A 16489-nucleotide genomic window follows, 5' to 3' on the forward strand; every position below is an offset into this window, starting at 1 on the left:
TGGGTTTGTTCAGTGAGTGGTGGTAACTTGGTGTGGTCTTTTTGGGCAGTGGGGATGATTAGTTGAGTGGTCAGTAGAGGTGTGGTCACTTGGATAGTCATTGCCTTGTGGTGAGTGCGGTGACCATTGCATGTGGCCAATGGGTGGTCATTAGGTGTGATCAGTGGTTGGGGCAAGTGGGAAGTGGTCCTTGCTGTGGTCAGTGGAGTGTGGTTATTGGGTGTAGTCAGTGGGCTGTGGTCAGTTGAGCGGTCAGTTGGTGTGTTCAGTGGGATGTGGGCATTGGTGTTTGGGCAGTGGCTGTGGTCAGTGTTGGGGTGGTAAGTTGGTATGGTAAGTGTCATGTGGACAGTCAGGGTACGGTCAGTTGGGTGGTGAGTTTGTTCAGTTGGGTGGTCAGTGGATTGTGGGCAGTGGGTGTAAGCAGTGGGCATGGTCAGTGGGAATGGTCAGTGGTCATTTGAGGTGGTCAACAGGGTGTGCGAAGTGATCAGTGATGGTGTGGTCAGTGTGTGTGAGTACTGGGTATGGTGAGTGCAGATGATCAGTGAGGGTGTGGTGAGTAGGGATACATTCAGTTGGGGCTCATTAGGGTGTGATTAGTGAGTACGATCTGTGGGTGTGGTCAGTGGTTGTGGTCAGTGAATGTGGTCAATTCAGTAGTTGGGTGGGGGTGCTCAGTGGGTGTCATTGGGTGTGGTCAGTGGGGTATGGGCATTGGTATCTTGGCAATGGGTGTGTTGACTGGGTGGGGTCAGTGCGAGTGGTCAGTGGATGTGATCAGTGGGTGTGTCCCTTTGGGGTGGTGAATGAGAAGGTGTGTGGCCAAGGCAAAAGGAGGCTCCCTGTGTGCCCTGCTCCCCTCTCCCTGAGCTCCTGAGAGCTCTGCAGCCCCTGCTGCCATCCCATCTGCCCAGGCCAGCACAACAGCCCCGGCCTTGGCTGCTCCAGAGCTGCTCCTGCTCCAGGCCCAGGACCTATCCCAGAGCTGGGGCAGCCACAAAGCTGTGCCAATTTCTGTTCATTGCTGCTCTGATGAGGATGGATCCTCAGCCACTTGGAGAATGCTGATGAATTTTACTAGTCCAGAGCTCTCTTCTTTCTTGATCTCTTCAGTTCAGGAATTCAGTGACAAACGCTGATAAACATCTGTTCAAAACACCCAAACAAGAAAAGCCCCTGGGAACAATTTAAGTTTGCAATTCTTTTGTGGTTAATTAAACAGATTTCAGAAGTGTATTCCAAGTGAATGTAATATGTTTAAAGAAATGGAGAGAGAACTGCTTTGTCTTGTTTGGAATGGGCTGCCTGGGGAGGTGGGTGACTCATCGTGCCTGGAAGTGTTTCAGGATAGACTGGAAGTGACACTAAGTGCCATGGTCTGGGTTACAAGCTGGTGTTGGCTCAGAGGTTGGACTTGATGCTCTCAAAGTTCTTTTCCAGCCTGGGTGATTCTGTGATGATTGTGATACTGCAGGGGCCTGGGGAAGCAAGGGGCCATTGTGACACTGCAGTACAACATGGCACCACAGAGCCAAGGGGCCGCTGTGACACTGTGGGGCTACATGGAAGCAAGGAGTCCATCGTGACAGTCTGGGTCCTGTGGAATCACAGAGGCCACTGTGACACTGCAGGGCCTTGTGGAACCAAGGAGAGCCTTGTGACAGCCTGAGGCCAATGGAATCAAGGGGCCATTTTTCCAGTGCAAGGACTCTTGGAAGTCCCTAGTTTAGGAAAAATATGGAGAAGCTGAATCATGTCCAGAGAAGGGCAACAAGGCTGGTGAGGGGCCTGTAACACAAGACCTGTGAGGAGTGGCTGAGGGAGCTGGGGATGTTTATCATGGAGAAAAGGAAGCTCAGCAGGACAAGGTGGTGTCAGGGTACAGGTTGGACTTGATGATCTCCAAGGTCTTTTCCAGCCTTCCTGATTCTAATTCTCTGAAACCACCCCTGCAGCAGTTGCAGGATGAGCCCTGGGCCACTCTTCAGAAGGTCCAGCAGCCCAGGTCCCTCAGCTTCTCCTCACAGGCCCCAAAGCCCATCCTGTCAGTGCTGCAGAGCCTCTCCAGCCCCTCCTCACTGCCCAGAACAGGGAGCCCCACACTCAGACATAGCAGCCCAGATGTTACTCCCTGGCCTGTGGTGCCTGTGGCAAGGGAGCAGCATGAGGCACTGCAGGAGCCTGCAGACAATTCCTGAAGCACTTGTAGGATGATCCTGCTCCCCAAAAGAAATTCCCATGGTGACAAATCAGGATCTGAAATGGGGAGTGGGGCCAGAGAGGACAGAGATAACAGGGATGGGCTCTTTGCAGGGGAGGGGACAGGGATTGGGAAAGAGATAGAAATATGGATCAGGAATGAGGAAAGAAAGCAAAGGGGGAGGAAAGGAAATGCCCACAGCAATTTGCGGGTGGCTGCCAGTCAGCCCTGGCTCTGAGCAAAAACATCTGCTGTGGGACAGGAAACTCACAGCTCATGGAACAAAATTTCTGGCTGACTTTAGAGGCCATGACAAGCCTGAGTGGTGCCCCTCCCATTCCCTAGCCCTTGCTGGCCCCATGGGCTGATGGCATTTGTACTCACTCAGCTCCATCTCCCCACAGCAGCATCATGGGGGTGATGATGCCTGCTCTGTGCAATGCAAACAGGAGCTCCTGAGCCAGTGCTGCCGTGTCTGTGCCTCCAAGGATGCGGCACCTGTGTCAGCTAAGGGAGAGGCCATTGCTGCAGGAGCCTGGAGCCCCCAGGCCCTGCCCTGAGGTGTCAATGCTGCCTCAGCAGTGCCCATGGCCTGTCCCTGCTGCAGCCCTGGCACTGCCACCCCCAGGGCTGTGTCCGACCCCGAGAGCACTCAGGCTCTGCAGCAACACGAGGGGCAGGAGGGCAGCAGGGCAGTGGCACAGAAGCAGCACTGGCAACACCAAATGCTGCTGCTGCTGGGCACAGCTGCTGTGCCAGCACTGATCTGCCCCAGCTCTACACATAGATATTGCTGCTGCAGATCCAGAGGAGGGAACAAAATGGGGATCTGCAGTGAAAACTTTGCTGGGAGACCCTTTCGTTCATTTAAGGCCCTGAGAGTGCAGACCCACATTGCCACATTTTGTGGCCACAGGGAAAGAGAAGAGAAACCAAATTAGAAATGGCACAACCAATGATATTTCTTTGTCGACATTATTAATGAAAAAAGGTAAAACAATGTAAGACAATCTTCAAAATGAAACCAGCAAGAAGTGTCAAAAATGACTTTTATTACAAGTGATTTTCAGAAATTGACCTGTAGTTTAATGTTCCTGAAAGCAGCCAATCATCAGTGTCCACACTGCAGCTTTGAGCTCCTGGTTCCTCAGGCTGTAGATGAGAGGGTTCAGGGCTGGAGGCACCACCGAGTACAGAACTGACAGGGCCAGATCCATGGATGTGTAGGAGATGGAGAGGGGCTTTAGATAGGCAAACATGCTAGTGCTGACAAACAGGGAGACCACAGCCAGGTGAGGGAGGCAGGTGGAAAAGGCTTTGTGCTGTCCCTGCTCAGAGGGGATCCTCAGCACAGCCCTGAAGATCTGCACATAGGAGAAAACAATGAACACAAAACATATAAATGATAGACAGATACCAGCAGCAAGAAGCCCAAGTTCCCTGAGATAGGATTTGGAGCAGGAGAGCTTGAGGATCTGTGGGATTTCACAGAAGAACTGGCCCAGGGCATTGCCATGGCACAGGGGCAGGGAAAATGTATTGGATGTGTGCATTAGAGCATGGAGAAAGGCACTGGCCCAGGCAGCTGCTGCCATGTGGGCACAAGCTCTGCTGCCCAGGAGGGTCCCGTAGTGCAGGGGTTTGCAGATGGACACGTAGCGGTCGTAGCACATGATGGTCAGGAGATAGTACTCTGCTTAGATAAAGAACAAAAAGAAAAAAACCTGAGCAGCACATCCTTCATAGGAGATGTTCCTGATGTCCCAGAGGGAATTGTGCATGGCTTTGGGCACAGTGGTGCAGATGCAGCCCAGGTCAGTGAGGGCCAGGTTGAGCAGGAAGAAGAACATGGGGGTGTGCAGGTGGTGGTCGCAGGCTACAGCGCTGATGACGAGGCCGTTGGCCAGGAGGGCAGCCAGGGAGATGCCCAGGAAGAGGCAGAAATGCAGAAGCTGCAGCTGCCGCGTGTCTGCCAATGGCAGCAGGAGGAAGTGGCTGATGGAGCTGCTGTTGGACATCGCTTCACTCTGGACATCCTGAGCTGTTGAAAGAAGACTTTAAAAAGGTGGGAACAAATTCTTTGAGCCAATCCTATGAAATATTCTTTAGTATCCTTACAAATTATCTACTCATACTTTGGTTGTAATTTGTAAATTTTTTTTATTTTTGAGTTTATGGTTTTGCTGCTGAGTTGCTGGCTCAAATTCAGCATTGCTCTCAGTCAGAGCATTTAGGATCCCTTTGGGATAAAAGGCCTCCCTGTGCCCCAGTGCAGTCAGACCTACCTGTCCTACACATCTGGCATTTGCTCATTACCTCCTGCTTTTACAGGGTTCTCACACATAAAATTTTCTTAAAAAAACTTTTTCAGATTCCAATTTCAAAATTTATCTCTCTAAACCCCCACCTTTTTTCCTCTGCAGATGGACAGGGAGGAATATCCAGGGCGGGTGTGACTCTCTACTACCTGGTGTTGTGCCTACTGGGAGCTATTTCTCTGCAACCAGAGCTTTTCCCTGCCAGTGCTCCCAGAGCCCAGCCCAGCCCTGGGGGTCAGCTCTGTGCTGCACACCCCTCCTAGCACAGGACACTGCCCAGGGGCATCTCCCTGCCAGCAGGGCCTTAAGGGCACCTCAGACAAACAGAGATGCTGCAAGCCAAGGTGCTGCTGCTGTCTGCAACCAGAGGAGGGTGAGGAGGCACATTGTGAGGGAGATGTGAGGCAGATATGCTGATGCCCAGTGAGACAATGCAGGAGTCTCAGTGAAACAAACACACCTGACAGCCCCTTTCCCTTGCCTTGAGGAGAAAGCTGAGAGCAGCCCTGGCCATGCAGCACCATCTCCACAGCAGGAGGAATCTGCCCTGATGGGGGTGGCTCCTTCCACCTTCAACTTCTCCCCACTGTCTATGGGGAGCTGCCAGGCAGGCTGAGAGCTGTCCCTGGCAGGTGGCACATGCCCTGGGCTGGCCAAGAGCCCTGAGGGCTGCAGGAGCTGCTCTGCAGGACAGCCCTGGGCAGCCCTTGCTGCAGCCCCAGATTCACCCCTGCAGCCATCCCTGACAGCAGGAGCCATCCTGCCCTGTTCCTCTGACAAAGCCCAGGGCAGCCCTGCTCTGCAGCACATCCTCCTCCTCCTCCTGTGCCTCAGACAAACTGGGAGAATCCTTCTGACACATCCCCCAGGCTGTGGGCTGTGCTGGCTCCAGGAGATCCCTCCAGGAGCACAGGGGACATTGCCCTGCACCCCCACACTCACCATGTCCAGAGCTGTGAAGATGTTTCCCCAAGTGAAGTCTCAGCTCAATCTCTTCCCAGTCCTGATTGCCTTTAGCCTGTCTGTGCCTGGCTCCTGTCCCCTCAGTGCCTGCAGGCAGTGCCCTCAGCTCTGCTGGACTGGGAGAGGAGCTGCTCCTCAGCAGAAATGTCTTTTTGAAGCTCTTCTTGGTTGTGCCTGGGAGCGGCCTCTGTGCCAGGAGACCAGCCCAGCTCAGCACCACAGACACAGCACAAGGATTTTAATGACCCTCAAAGGGATTTGGTGCTGTTTACATCAGATTAAGTCCCTCAGTGGGTTAAAGAAACTTCTCAAGACTTCAAAGTTTTATTGGAACACCAAATTTTCCTGATATTTAATGGATTCTACTGAGGGATATGTCTGTGAAAGTTGATCAAACTTGGCTATTTTTCAGTGCCCCCATACCCTACTAAATCTTTCCAGTGTGTCAAAATACAGGCTAAAGGACTGGCCTTAGAAATCTCCTTGCTTTGTCTAGTACTCATTACCTCCTCCTTCTTGTCTTATCCTGTTTCCACCTAAATCTCTCTCCACACAGCCTCACAGTCCTTTCCCAAGCTTTCTCCCACACTCATACCTGAGTTGCAGGTATTGAATGTGATTTGCCACACACAAACTTTAGGATCTTAGGTTCAAAATCAGCTTGGTTAGGATGTCTCAATTTACACTGAGGGCATAGACCTTGCCATCTCTCAGAGGAACAATAACAACGTTTTTCAAAAATCTTGCACTATAACAGTAACCATGCAGAGTGCCAACTTCTAGAAGCCCCTAAAGCCTCATAACACCCACAAAAGCAAGCTATTCCTCTTCTCTCTTGAATGTCCAGACCCTCTTGTGCAGGCTCTTCCCAGTCCAAAGCTACCAACCTCCCTGCTGAAGTTCGATATATTCCATCCAGTTAACAACACAGAAAACACAGGAAAAATTACCAGTTTGCTGCAATTGTAACTTTTGTCACAAGGTGGCAATATTACTCTAAAATACACAATGACCAGTGGCAGCAGGGGACCGGATAAGCCCAAACACCGAGTGTTACAGGGAACACCGTCCCACTTAAACAGGAATTCCCCACACACAACCTGAATCCAAAAGTCAAAATCACTGCAGGGAAGGGTATCTCTTTATTAAGGGAAAAAGCATCCACCTCTTGTCAACACAGCACACAGTATACAGCAATTTTAAATGATCACCGAATCGCTTTGCTCTTCTCCAGCCGTTTCAGTTTCCCAAAACGAAAACACAGATCCAAGCTCCCGCTCGCTTCTTCCTAAGTACATCTCACCAGTCACACAAATAGTCATTCACAGAGGCAGGACCCAATCAAAATAATGATTAAAATAGCAGCAATAATCAAGGATTTGCCCAGTTCACCCAAAGAACTGCTGGTGGATCTCCCTGACAGAACAAACCCTTTCTGTGGCCACTGCACCCTCCCGATGATTGCAAGAAAACCTGCCCAGGCTTGTGCTGAGAGAGAGTGTCTTCTGCGTCTTGTCAGCTGCCTTTTATCCATGTGTAGGCCTGACAGGCATACACATCATTTTAAATGTACAATTTTGTGTGCAGCATGTCTTGTCTGTCTCCATGATGAGCAGCTGGGGACCGGAGGTCCCTCCAGGAAGGTCCCAGAGACATCCATAGCCCAGGTTGCTCTTGCAGCCAAACAAAGTTTCTCATGGCAAACTCAACAATTGTCAAAGAATACAGGACTCTCCAACCAGTTTAAGTTAGAAAGTAGTATATTTATTACAATGCTGGGCAAGTCCAGGAGAAATCTCCCACAAGGATGTGCAATATACCCAGGGCTTTTGCCTTATTTTTTCCATCAAAACCTTACATATACATTTAGTTACCCAATATGCCTATAGATATGAGTTACCTAACACCCCATAACCTCACTTTTTATTAAAATTAGCTCAAAGTACTTTTGCACAATTCTTGCACAGTTCTTTCCTTCAAATGGGTCAGTGGGTGTTTGAAATGGGTCAGAGGTCTCCTAATGATAAAGTCAGGGAGCCTTCCTTGCCTTCAGCTTTTCACCTTGGTCTTGTTCCTAGGTTCTCAGGCCCTTTGACCATAGTTCAAGTTCCCAACCTGGTTCTGGCTGGTTCAGGGCCCAGGTGCAGTTATGGTTTCTTCACTTCAACAATATTGCAACTGCCCAACTTGACACAACAAAGCCAAGCAAGTAATTTATTTTCTTATCTCTACTGGTTCAGCCACTGATTATTAATTTTCTACATTGATTCTACTCTGATCATTATATGTATAGCTTCTATTCCTCAGCTAAGCTCTTAACCCTTTGATATTTGCCTCAGAATGATGATGCTATGATAGATACAAACACAATCAAGGTGTTGTATCAGGATGCTCTGCCTGGAATGCAGTGAAAACAGCTTGAAAAATGCCCTGTTAGCAAAGATTTCAGTGGTGGATGGAGAAAGGTAGCCATGCTGCTTTTGAATGCTGAGGAAATGCTATAACCAGCCTGACTCATTTAAACTCTTCCTGTGCTTGCTGGGATGGGGAGCCCCTCAGCCTTCCCTGCTCCAGGCTGGACAATCCTAGCACCCTCATCCTCTCCTCACAGCCAAAAGGATCCAGCCCCATCCTGGAGGCCCCTCCCTCACCCTGCTCCATCTGCCAGAAACCTTCCCTGCCCTGGGGAACCCAAACCAGGCCCAGTGACCTGGATGATCCCCGTCCTTGATGTCCTGGTCACTCAGCCCCAGCCCCTTGTCCCCGTGTCAGGCTCTGGGGTGGATTTGTGGGACATACTTGGTGGAAGCTGTGGCCCAGGTGGAATTGGGGGAACCCAGGGGAATGGGGGACCCTGCTAGGCATGAACAGCATTGCATTTCTCTGAGTAAACTGTGAGTTGATGCTGAGGCAGAGTGACCAGCCAGAATAACTACACAGAAAACACCGCGAAAAATTACCAGTTTGCTACAATTGTAACTTTTGTTACAAGATGGCAATCTTACTTTAAAATACACAATGACCTCCTGCAGTCTGAACTGGAGGCACTGCAGGTCAGGGAAAGACACTCTGTGTCTGGAATGCTCAGCAGATGTTCAGCCAAGGCAGTTCCTGCAGCCCCAGGGCCAGCCCCACTGCCGTGCACAGCAGCAGAGATTTGGCCCTGGGGCTTCTCAGGCAGCTGCTGCTGCCCCAGGGACAGGGCAGCCCCTTGCCAGGGCTCCTCTGCACCCCAGGGGCTCCTGCTCTGCTCCTGGCACATGCCAGCTGCCCACAGAGCCTGTGCCAGTGGAACACGTCTGTGCTGGCCTGAGCAGCCGCTGCTGCAGCCCCTGCCCTGCTCCCAGAGCCCAAGCTGGGGCTGCTGCTCTGCAGAGCACGGGGGCTGTGCTGCCCGGGGCCCTGGGCTGCCTCTGCTGGGCTCTGCTGCTCAGCCTGGGACACAGAGGCAGCTGATGGTGCTCCCTGCACTGACCCCCTCCCACACAGGCTCTGCTGGGGCTGTGGAGGGGCTCAGAGGAGCCTGCCTTGTTCCAGGGCTGCCAGATGGCCTTGGGGCTGCCCTGCATCCTCCTGTGGAAGGTGCCTGAGGCTCAGAGCACTCAGTGCCAGACTCCTTTCCCTGTGCCTGCTGTGTCCCTGGGGCTCAGAGCACTCATTGCCCAGACTCCTTTCCCTGTGCCTGCTGTGTCCCTGGGGCTGCAGAGCTCTCCTGGTCACAGCAGACATTCAGTCCTTGATCGTGGGGTGACCCCACCGTGGGCAGGCCTGTGCCGAGTGAGCTCCACTCCCTGCTGCTGCCTGGGTCACCCTGTCCCTGCAGGTCCCCTGTGCTCTCCTGGCAGCTCCCAAGGCCCTGCAGCCAAACATTGCCCTGCCATCAGCCCAGGGACAAGTTGCAGAAACCCAGCAAGGTTCAGCACACACCATTCACCATCTGATGGGTACTGGCCACCAACAAGCCAAACTTGACCCAGACCTGAGTCCCTTGACGGCCACACTGGGACCCTGATCTCATCCCACAGAGCCCTGGGAGAACAGGGAACACAAGGAGCCTCTTCAGAGTCTGTTCTTTGGGCCTGTTCCTGAGAGTGACTCTGGAGGAGAACAAAGCTTTCCTGCCCTGCCCTCAGGAGATCCCTTTTCTGGTGGAGCTGCTGTGCTTGAGCCCAGCTGTGTCCCAGCAGTGCCCACGGCCTGTCCCTGCCTGTGCTTACAGCAGGGACACACAGCATGACAGTGACCAAGCTGCCAGAGCACTGCAGCCTTACAACCACAGAAGGGCTGGAAAGGAGTGGGTGGATTTGGGAAGAGCAGATGTGGGGAGAGCCAGGTCCATTGTCCCTGGCTGTGCTGCTGTGCTGGGAGTCCCTCCACCTCTGCTCACAGGCACTGCCCTTGCAGAGGCAGAGAAGGGCTGGGGAAGCACCTGGGTCACACAGGGCAGAGCAGGACACTTTATTTTACCTCAATGCACAATGATCATGGCTCCTTACTGTCTGTGCTGAACACAAGCACAGTAGATACTGATGTAGCAATACTGTGACTAAAGGCATCCCTTTATGGAAAATACTATGAAAATTAAAAAAAAAAAAAAAAAAAAAAAAAAAAGGGAAAAGTAGAACGCACCAAATAGAAACACATGGAACTAAGCAGTCTGGGCAGTCTGTAATGAGTTCCATTCTGAATGCTATGCAGAAACAAACAGGCACTTGATTGTTTCTGGAAACACATAGTGGTCATATTCCTCAGAGCATCTCAAGCTCCTGATTCCTCAGGCTGTAGATGAGAATGTTATAAACGAGATTAAGCCGAATTAAATATAATTAGAGTAAGTGATAATTTATTTTGCGACTGAAATATGGTCCTCCTTACCCACAATCAAAAAGAGACAGCGCTGAGCCAGGGATCAGCGCTGGGTGAGCACACTCTAATCCAACCTCTATGGCATCGGATCCCCCAGTGCTCACAAAGCCGCCTAGGTCAGTCCAGATTTTAAACAGTTTTTCATAGCCTGGAGCAGAGGTCTTTCTTTTTATTGTTGCACATATTCACGTAGTCTTTCTCTGCATTGGGCTGGAGAAAACCATGTCTGGGAAATGTGAATTTGGTGAATGCAGATCTCAGTTTATGGGAAGCCGGCATTCAGATGTAGCTTTCCTGATGGTTCTGGTTATTTTAATCACCAATAATTGACGGGTTCTCATCACTCGGGTGTTTCCTGAACAGTTTCTGAAAGGGCTATCTTCGAACAAGTAATTATTTGGCTTTTGACTTGGAATTGCCACCAGTTGAGAATAATTTCAGAAACCCACAATGGTGTGGACTAATAAGGGTAACTCCTTGCTTTTTGTGTGGGCGGGCGATTTTTCATTGCGCAGCAGGGTGACAACCAAGTTGGGTCCTTCTCCTCTGTAGAGGGTGCAACAAGAGATGGTATTGTATATCTAATAAAAGGAGACCTATGTGCCCCAGGTGTGCCCTGGAACTCCTGAGATCCTATAATTGGGAAGTAGCACATGATCAGCTCGAGACAGTGAGTCCAGTCTGCGGGTAAGGTTTAAAGCCAGAGAATTTGAATATTTTTGAAGAAGACTGGGAATGGTGCCAGCTTGGTAAAATGAATTATAAGGCTCCCCTTGTAGTTTAACTTTTTGCATTTGAGATACAAGTGTGTATTTATGGAATTTCTGCCTGGTCAAATAGAAGAAGGAAGCAGCCAGCTTTTTGAGCTATTGGAGAAGGGGGATTTTGAATAACTTTGAGGAGAGATCAGAAACAATCAGGACTGCATGTGCTCAGTATTTTCGGAGGGGTTGTCGTTGGGTTGATCAGCAGGGTGTGGTCAATGGGATTTGTCATTGGGGTGGTCAGTGGGTGTGGTCAGTGGGGTGTTGGCACTGGTTTCTAGGATATGGGTGTGGTCAGTGAGTGTGTGTAGTGGTTATGGTCAGTGGGTGTGATCATTTGGTCTTTTGGCTGGTGAGTGGGATGTGGTCAGTGGGTAAGGTCAGCAGGTGTGATCAGTCAGTGGGTGTGATCAGTGTGCCACCTGTTCCTATTTCTGTTCCATTATTCCTGCTCCGTTGAGGATGGATCCTCAGCTACTAGGAGGATACTGATGAATTTTACTACTCCAGAGGCCTCTTCTTTCTTGAGCTCTTCAGTTCCGGAATTCAGTGACCAAGGCTCATAAACATTTGTTAAAAACACCCATAAGAAAAGCTCCTGGGGATAATTTAATAAAGTTTTCAAATCTTTGGTGGTTAATTAAATAGATTTCAAAAGTGTATTCCAAGTAAATATACTAAAGTGAAAACAAATCTGAGAGGTGATTTCTCCTGATTCTTTTCCTGTTTATAGAGGGATATCAGAACTGTACAACTGATACTGACCCCCCAGCACCATCTAATGCAGTCTGAATAGATATGAAAATCAAGACCTTTCATGACTGACAATCAATCACACTTTGTCCTCATCCCCTCCTCACCATTTCCCTGATCCAACCCCTCAGACTCCTGTGGAGCAGGAAGAGTGCAACCAGCAAGCACAGGGCAGTGATTCGTTCCCTGTTCTCGGCATTGGGTGGGCAGCACCTTAAGTGCTGTGTCCAGTTCTGGGCCACCAATTTAGGAAGGACATGGAGGAGCTTGAAAGTGTCTAGAGAAGGGCAACAAGGCTGGTGAAGGGTCTGGAACACAAGTCCTGTGAGGATCAGCTGAGGGAGCTGGGGATGTTTATCCTGGAGGAGACCCACTGGAGAACACATCACTCTCTGCAACTCCCTGACAGGAGGGTGCAGCCAGGTGGAGTTGGGCTCTTTCCCCAGGGAACAGTGACAGGACAGGAGGACACAGACTTAAAGCTGCACCAAAAAAGGTTTAGACTGGACATTAATAAATATTCTTCACAAAGAAGGTGACTGGGCATTTGAATGGGCTTCCCAGGGAAGTGGATGAGTCACTGTCCCAGGAATAATTTCAGAATAGACTGGATGTGACACTAAGTCCTATGGTCTGGGTGACAGGGTGGTGTTAGAAGTTAGTTGGTTAGTTAGTTAGAAATTTAAGATGTATCATTACAAGTTTGTGAAGTGTTATAGGATTGGTTGAAAAATGCACATGGCAGCAAAGCTGTGGGAAGCAAAACCATTAATGATTGGTGTAAAAGATGTCAGCAAAGTTCATAGAAATATGTGATTGGCTAAAAAACTAATGTAAGGCATTGCAACAAAGAATGAGATGGCTTCCGGTATTATGGCATTGGATGTAACACCTTTAATGTCTCACCCTTCTATGAGACTGGTGCAATAAAGCAATAAACTGTCTTTCATAATGTCTCTGAGTTGCCCATCTTTTGTTATAATGATCTTCTGACAGGCATATTTTGGATATCAAGCCTGCCAATTGAAATCAATAGGGATACAAAGATACCAGGTCTACCCAAAAGAAATCAATAGGGATTTAGAGACAGCAGGTCTACCCTGTTTAAACCTTGGTGGATTTAGGGACACCCAGCCTATCCATTAAATTCAACAGGACTTTTGTGCAAATTTGGTGCTAAAATGGTGTAATTTGGGTAAAATGTGGGGGACATGTTGGACACAATTCCAGGAATTTCCCTTCCAGGATCATGATGCTGATTTTATGGAAGTACTGGATGAATTCCTGGAAGCCAATTCCGAATCCCTGATCCCACACCTGTGACCTGTGTTGGAGGTGTGGCTCCAGGTAAGCTCAAAAATCTCCATTTTGAGTCCAAATTCTGGAAATTCTGAAGCCAAAATTGAGATTTGTTGCAACAAAATTTTTGTGGCACTGGATTTAACCATTGATGTCAATGCGAATTTAGGGACACCAGGTCCACCCAGTCAAAGCAATGAGGATTTTTGGGACACAAGTTTTGGAGGGCCCTAGTGGTTTTGGTTGACCCAGTTATCCAAGAGGTACCCAGGTGTATCCAGGTGATTTTTGCCATGATCCAGGATATACTGGGGGCTACCTAGGTGTATGCAGGTGATTTTTAGGGATGTCCAGGTGGTGTTTGGAGCACCCAAGTGTCCCGAGTCCTGTTGCATCCTTTCAGTCAATATGGACCCAGATGACCCTCCGTGGTGGGGGGACTGTCAGGGGGTACTCAAACTTTCAGGGTTACCCCAAAACTCCAGGCAAGGGCCCCAGACGTGAGAGGGAGCCCTGAGTGTTATGGGTTATGTTTTGACTAGCTCCTCTCCCTACCCCCCACCATGGAGCTGCAGGCCCCTCCCCCGGGCTGTTTTATCTAGCCGGGTGTTTTTTGGCTTTTGGGGTGTTTTGCCACTGCTTCCGCTGCTCGCTGCTTTGGCTGCTGCTTGCTGCTGCTTCTGCTGCCCCCCTGCCCCCCTCCCCTCAGCTGCTCAGCTGCTTTTCCCCCCTCGGCTGCCTAAACTGCCCCTCTCCCTTTCCCCCCCCATCCCTAAGATTTGCACCGGCTCCAGAGGATACGGATCTGAACTTTGGAGACCACCTCTGGAAGTCTGCCAAAGAAGCTCTGCTGCCCTTCCCGGCGAAGATCTGCCGAGTTCATCTCAATCTGGGTCTGTGCTGGGAAGTGTTTCTTTTGTATTTTGTTAATAAAAAGTTTTTTCCACTTTCCCCTGAAGAAAATTCTTTCCGAGCTTAGTGAAGGAAGGAATTGTAAGGGGGGAGGGGACCCTTTGGAGGTCTTTTTTCCTAAAATTTGTCCCAAACTTGGACAAATTATTTTAGTGGCCCGTACGGGGAAACCAGAAAAGTGGAAAAAACTTTATTCTAATAATATTTTGTTTTCAACTGTTGGTATTGGTATGTCTATTAAATACAGAATGTCTTTTGTTGTGGGAGCCTGCCTGTATGGGTGGTTATTAAGTTTCTTTGAAGTGCTAATACCGTTGTGGTCGTTGGGCTTGTTTACTTATCCAGAGATAGTTCCGGTGCTGTCTTTAATACGAAGTTTTTGTATTAAAGGGGTATTAACCAAAATATTCATCGGGCTAGGCTTGGTGATAATGGCATATAGGAAATTTATAAGAATGTTAGAATCGGCTTCAGGAATATATAAATCATGGCTTGTGTTATTTCTTAGAGGAGAAGCAGGAAAAGAGGATTTTCTGCCTTTATTTCCTTTCCTCTCCTCTGAATTAGTTACATCTGTATTAGAAAATATTCAGATCTCCCTGAATATTAAGGACATTATCTTTTTGGCAGTTAATTTGTTAAGTCTTTGTTGCACCATTTGCAGTTTATACAAAATTAAGGCCGAGATTTCTAAAGGGGCTGGGAGGACTCCTGATTTGGGAGTCAAGCTGGGCAGGAGGAATCTTGAGTGGAATGGCAAATGGGAGAAAATGGTCCAGATTTTAAAGGAGTTTTCTGACCCCATAATTTGGGAATTCCCATCAAAACAGATTCAAAATCCGATTAAGGTTGCAAGGTACTTAAAGGGGAAGTGTCAGGATGGTTCTAAAGAGAAAAGGATTATTGCAGTGAGCTGGGCCCTGGCACATGCATATCGTACCCTGCTAGGCATGATAGAGCAGGAAACAGAGGAGAGGGAACAGGGAGATAAATTATCCCCTATCCCAGTGACTCAAGTTGCAGCCAACCCCCTAGGCCAAAACCCAGCAGCTAAACTGGAGAACAAGCCCCAACCAATGGCTGTGGCTACTAGTACGAGAAGTGGGAAATGCACCAAGAAGACTGATAGGCTAGTGGAAGATGATGATGATGATGATGCTGGAGAGGGACCTTCAACACCTCCTGATGCAAAATCAGGAGTTAAAACAAGTAATGGAAGAGCAGAGACTAATAATGAATGCCTTTCCCTGAAGGATCTTTGTGGTTTAAGAAAAGATTACACCCGGAGACCTGATGAATCTATTATTAGCTGGCTGGTTCGTCTCTGGGATGCAGCAGGGGAGGCCACAGTTTTGGATGGCTCTGAGGCGAGACATTTGGGGTCTCTGTCTCATGATCCTGTTATCGACCAAGGTGTGAGGAGGGGAGCTAACCCTCAAAGCCTTTGGGAACGGGTCCTGGATAGCGTGGCACAAAGATATTTCTGTGCAGATGACTTATATGTGCAGCAGACCCGATGGAAAACCATAGAGCAGGGGGTCCAACGCCTCAGGGAAATGGCAGTAGCAGAAATTATTTTTTCGGATGATGTAACAACTAGAAATCCAGACCTGGTACCATGTACACCGGTGATGTGGAGAAAACTTGTGCGGCTTGGGCCACCTGAATATGAGTCTGCCTTAGCGATAATGAAGAGAGATGAGGTGTATGAGACAGTACTCGATATGGCAAAGAAGCTTCGTGCATATGCGGATGCAGTACATGGCCCGACTCATGCTAGAATTGCAACTGTGGAAACACGCTTGCGAGACTCAGAAGATAAAATAGAGAAAAATCATCGGAAACTCAGGGAGGAGATTAAGGAGGACCTCCTCCAAATTTCAGCTGTACAGATTAGAGACCCTGGTACCCAACGCAGACGTTCCCCCAGCTGGGAGAGGAGGTACACTCCCCGAGCTGAATTGTGGTTTTTCTTGCGAGATTCTGGAGAGAACATGAGAAGATGGGATGGGAAGCCTACGGCTGCTCTGGCAAAACGAGTGTGGGATTTGAAGGAAGAAAAGATTGAAAGAGGAAGTTCCACCAGAAGGAAAGCCGCTCCTGTCTCTCGCAGCCAAAGTGCTGAACGTGATACTGATAATGACATGTCTGATCCTCTTGAGGGAACTTCTAAGATGTATACCCCAGAAAAGAAGGAGAAACAGGCTTAGAGGGGCCCTGCCTCTAGCCAGGGTGAGGCGAGGGAAAATCGTGTTTTTTGGACTGTGTGGATTCGATGGCCTGGCACTTTGAAACCACGGAAATATAAAGCTTTAGTGGATACAGGTGCACAGTGTACGATACTTCCATCAAGACACATGGGAGCAGAATCTGTTTCAATTGCTGGTGTGACAGGTGGATCGCAGGACTTC

At 49.3% G+C, this 16489-nt stretch overlaps 1 protein-coding gene and 1 pseudogene across 2 annotated transcripts in view; one reads left to right on the plus strand and one right to left on the minus strand.

The window, feature by feature from the left end:
- LOC306815439 (Fc receptor-like protein 4) overlaps positions 1-16489 on the plus strand; it is a gene marked incomplete at its 3' end in the record, with an annotated part of 222821 nt that overhangs the window by 118778 nt on the left and 87554 nt on the right. The window lies entirely within an intron of this gene.
- On the minus strand, positions 3289-4221 carry LOC306815440 (olfactory receptor 14A16-like; annotated as a pseudogene). The gene has a single exon. The product of its transcript is annotated as an olfactory receptor 14A16-like (transcript).

The sequence above is a fragment of the Erithacus rubecula genome (assembly GCF_903797595.1).
Source record: "Erithacus rubecula genome assembly, contig: scaffold_133_arrow_ctg1, whole genome shotgun sequence".
Taxonomy (NCBI): Eukaryota; Metazoa; Chordata; class Aves; order Passeriformes; family Muscicapidae; genus Erithacus; species Erithacus rubecula.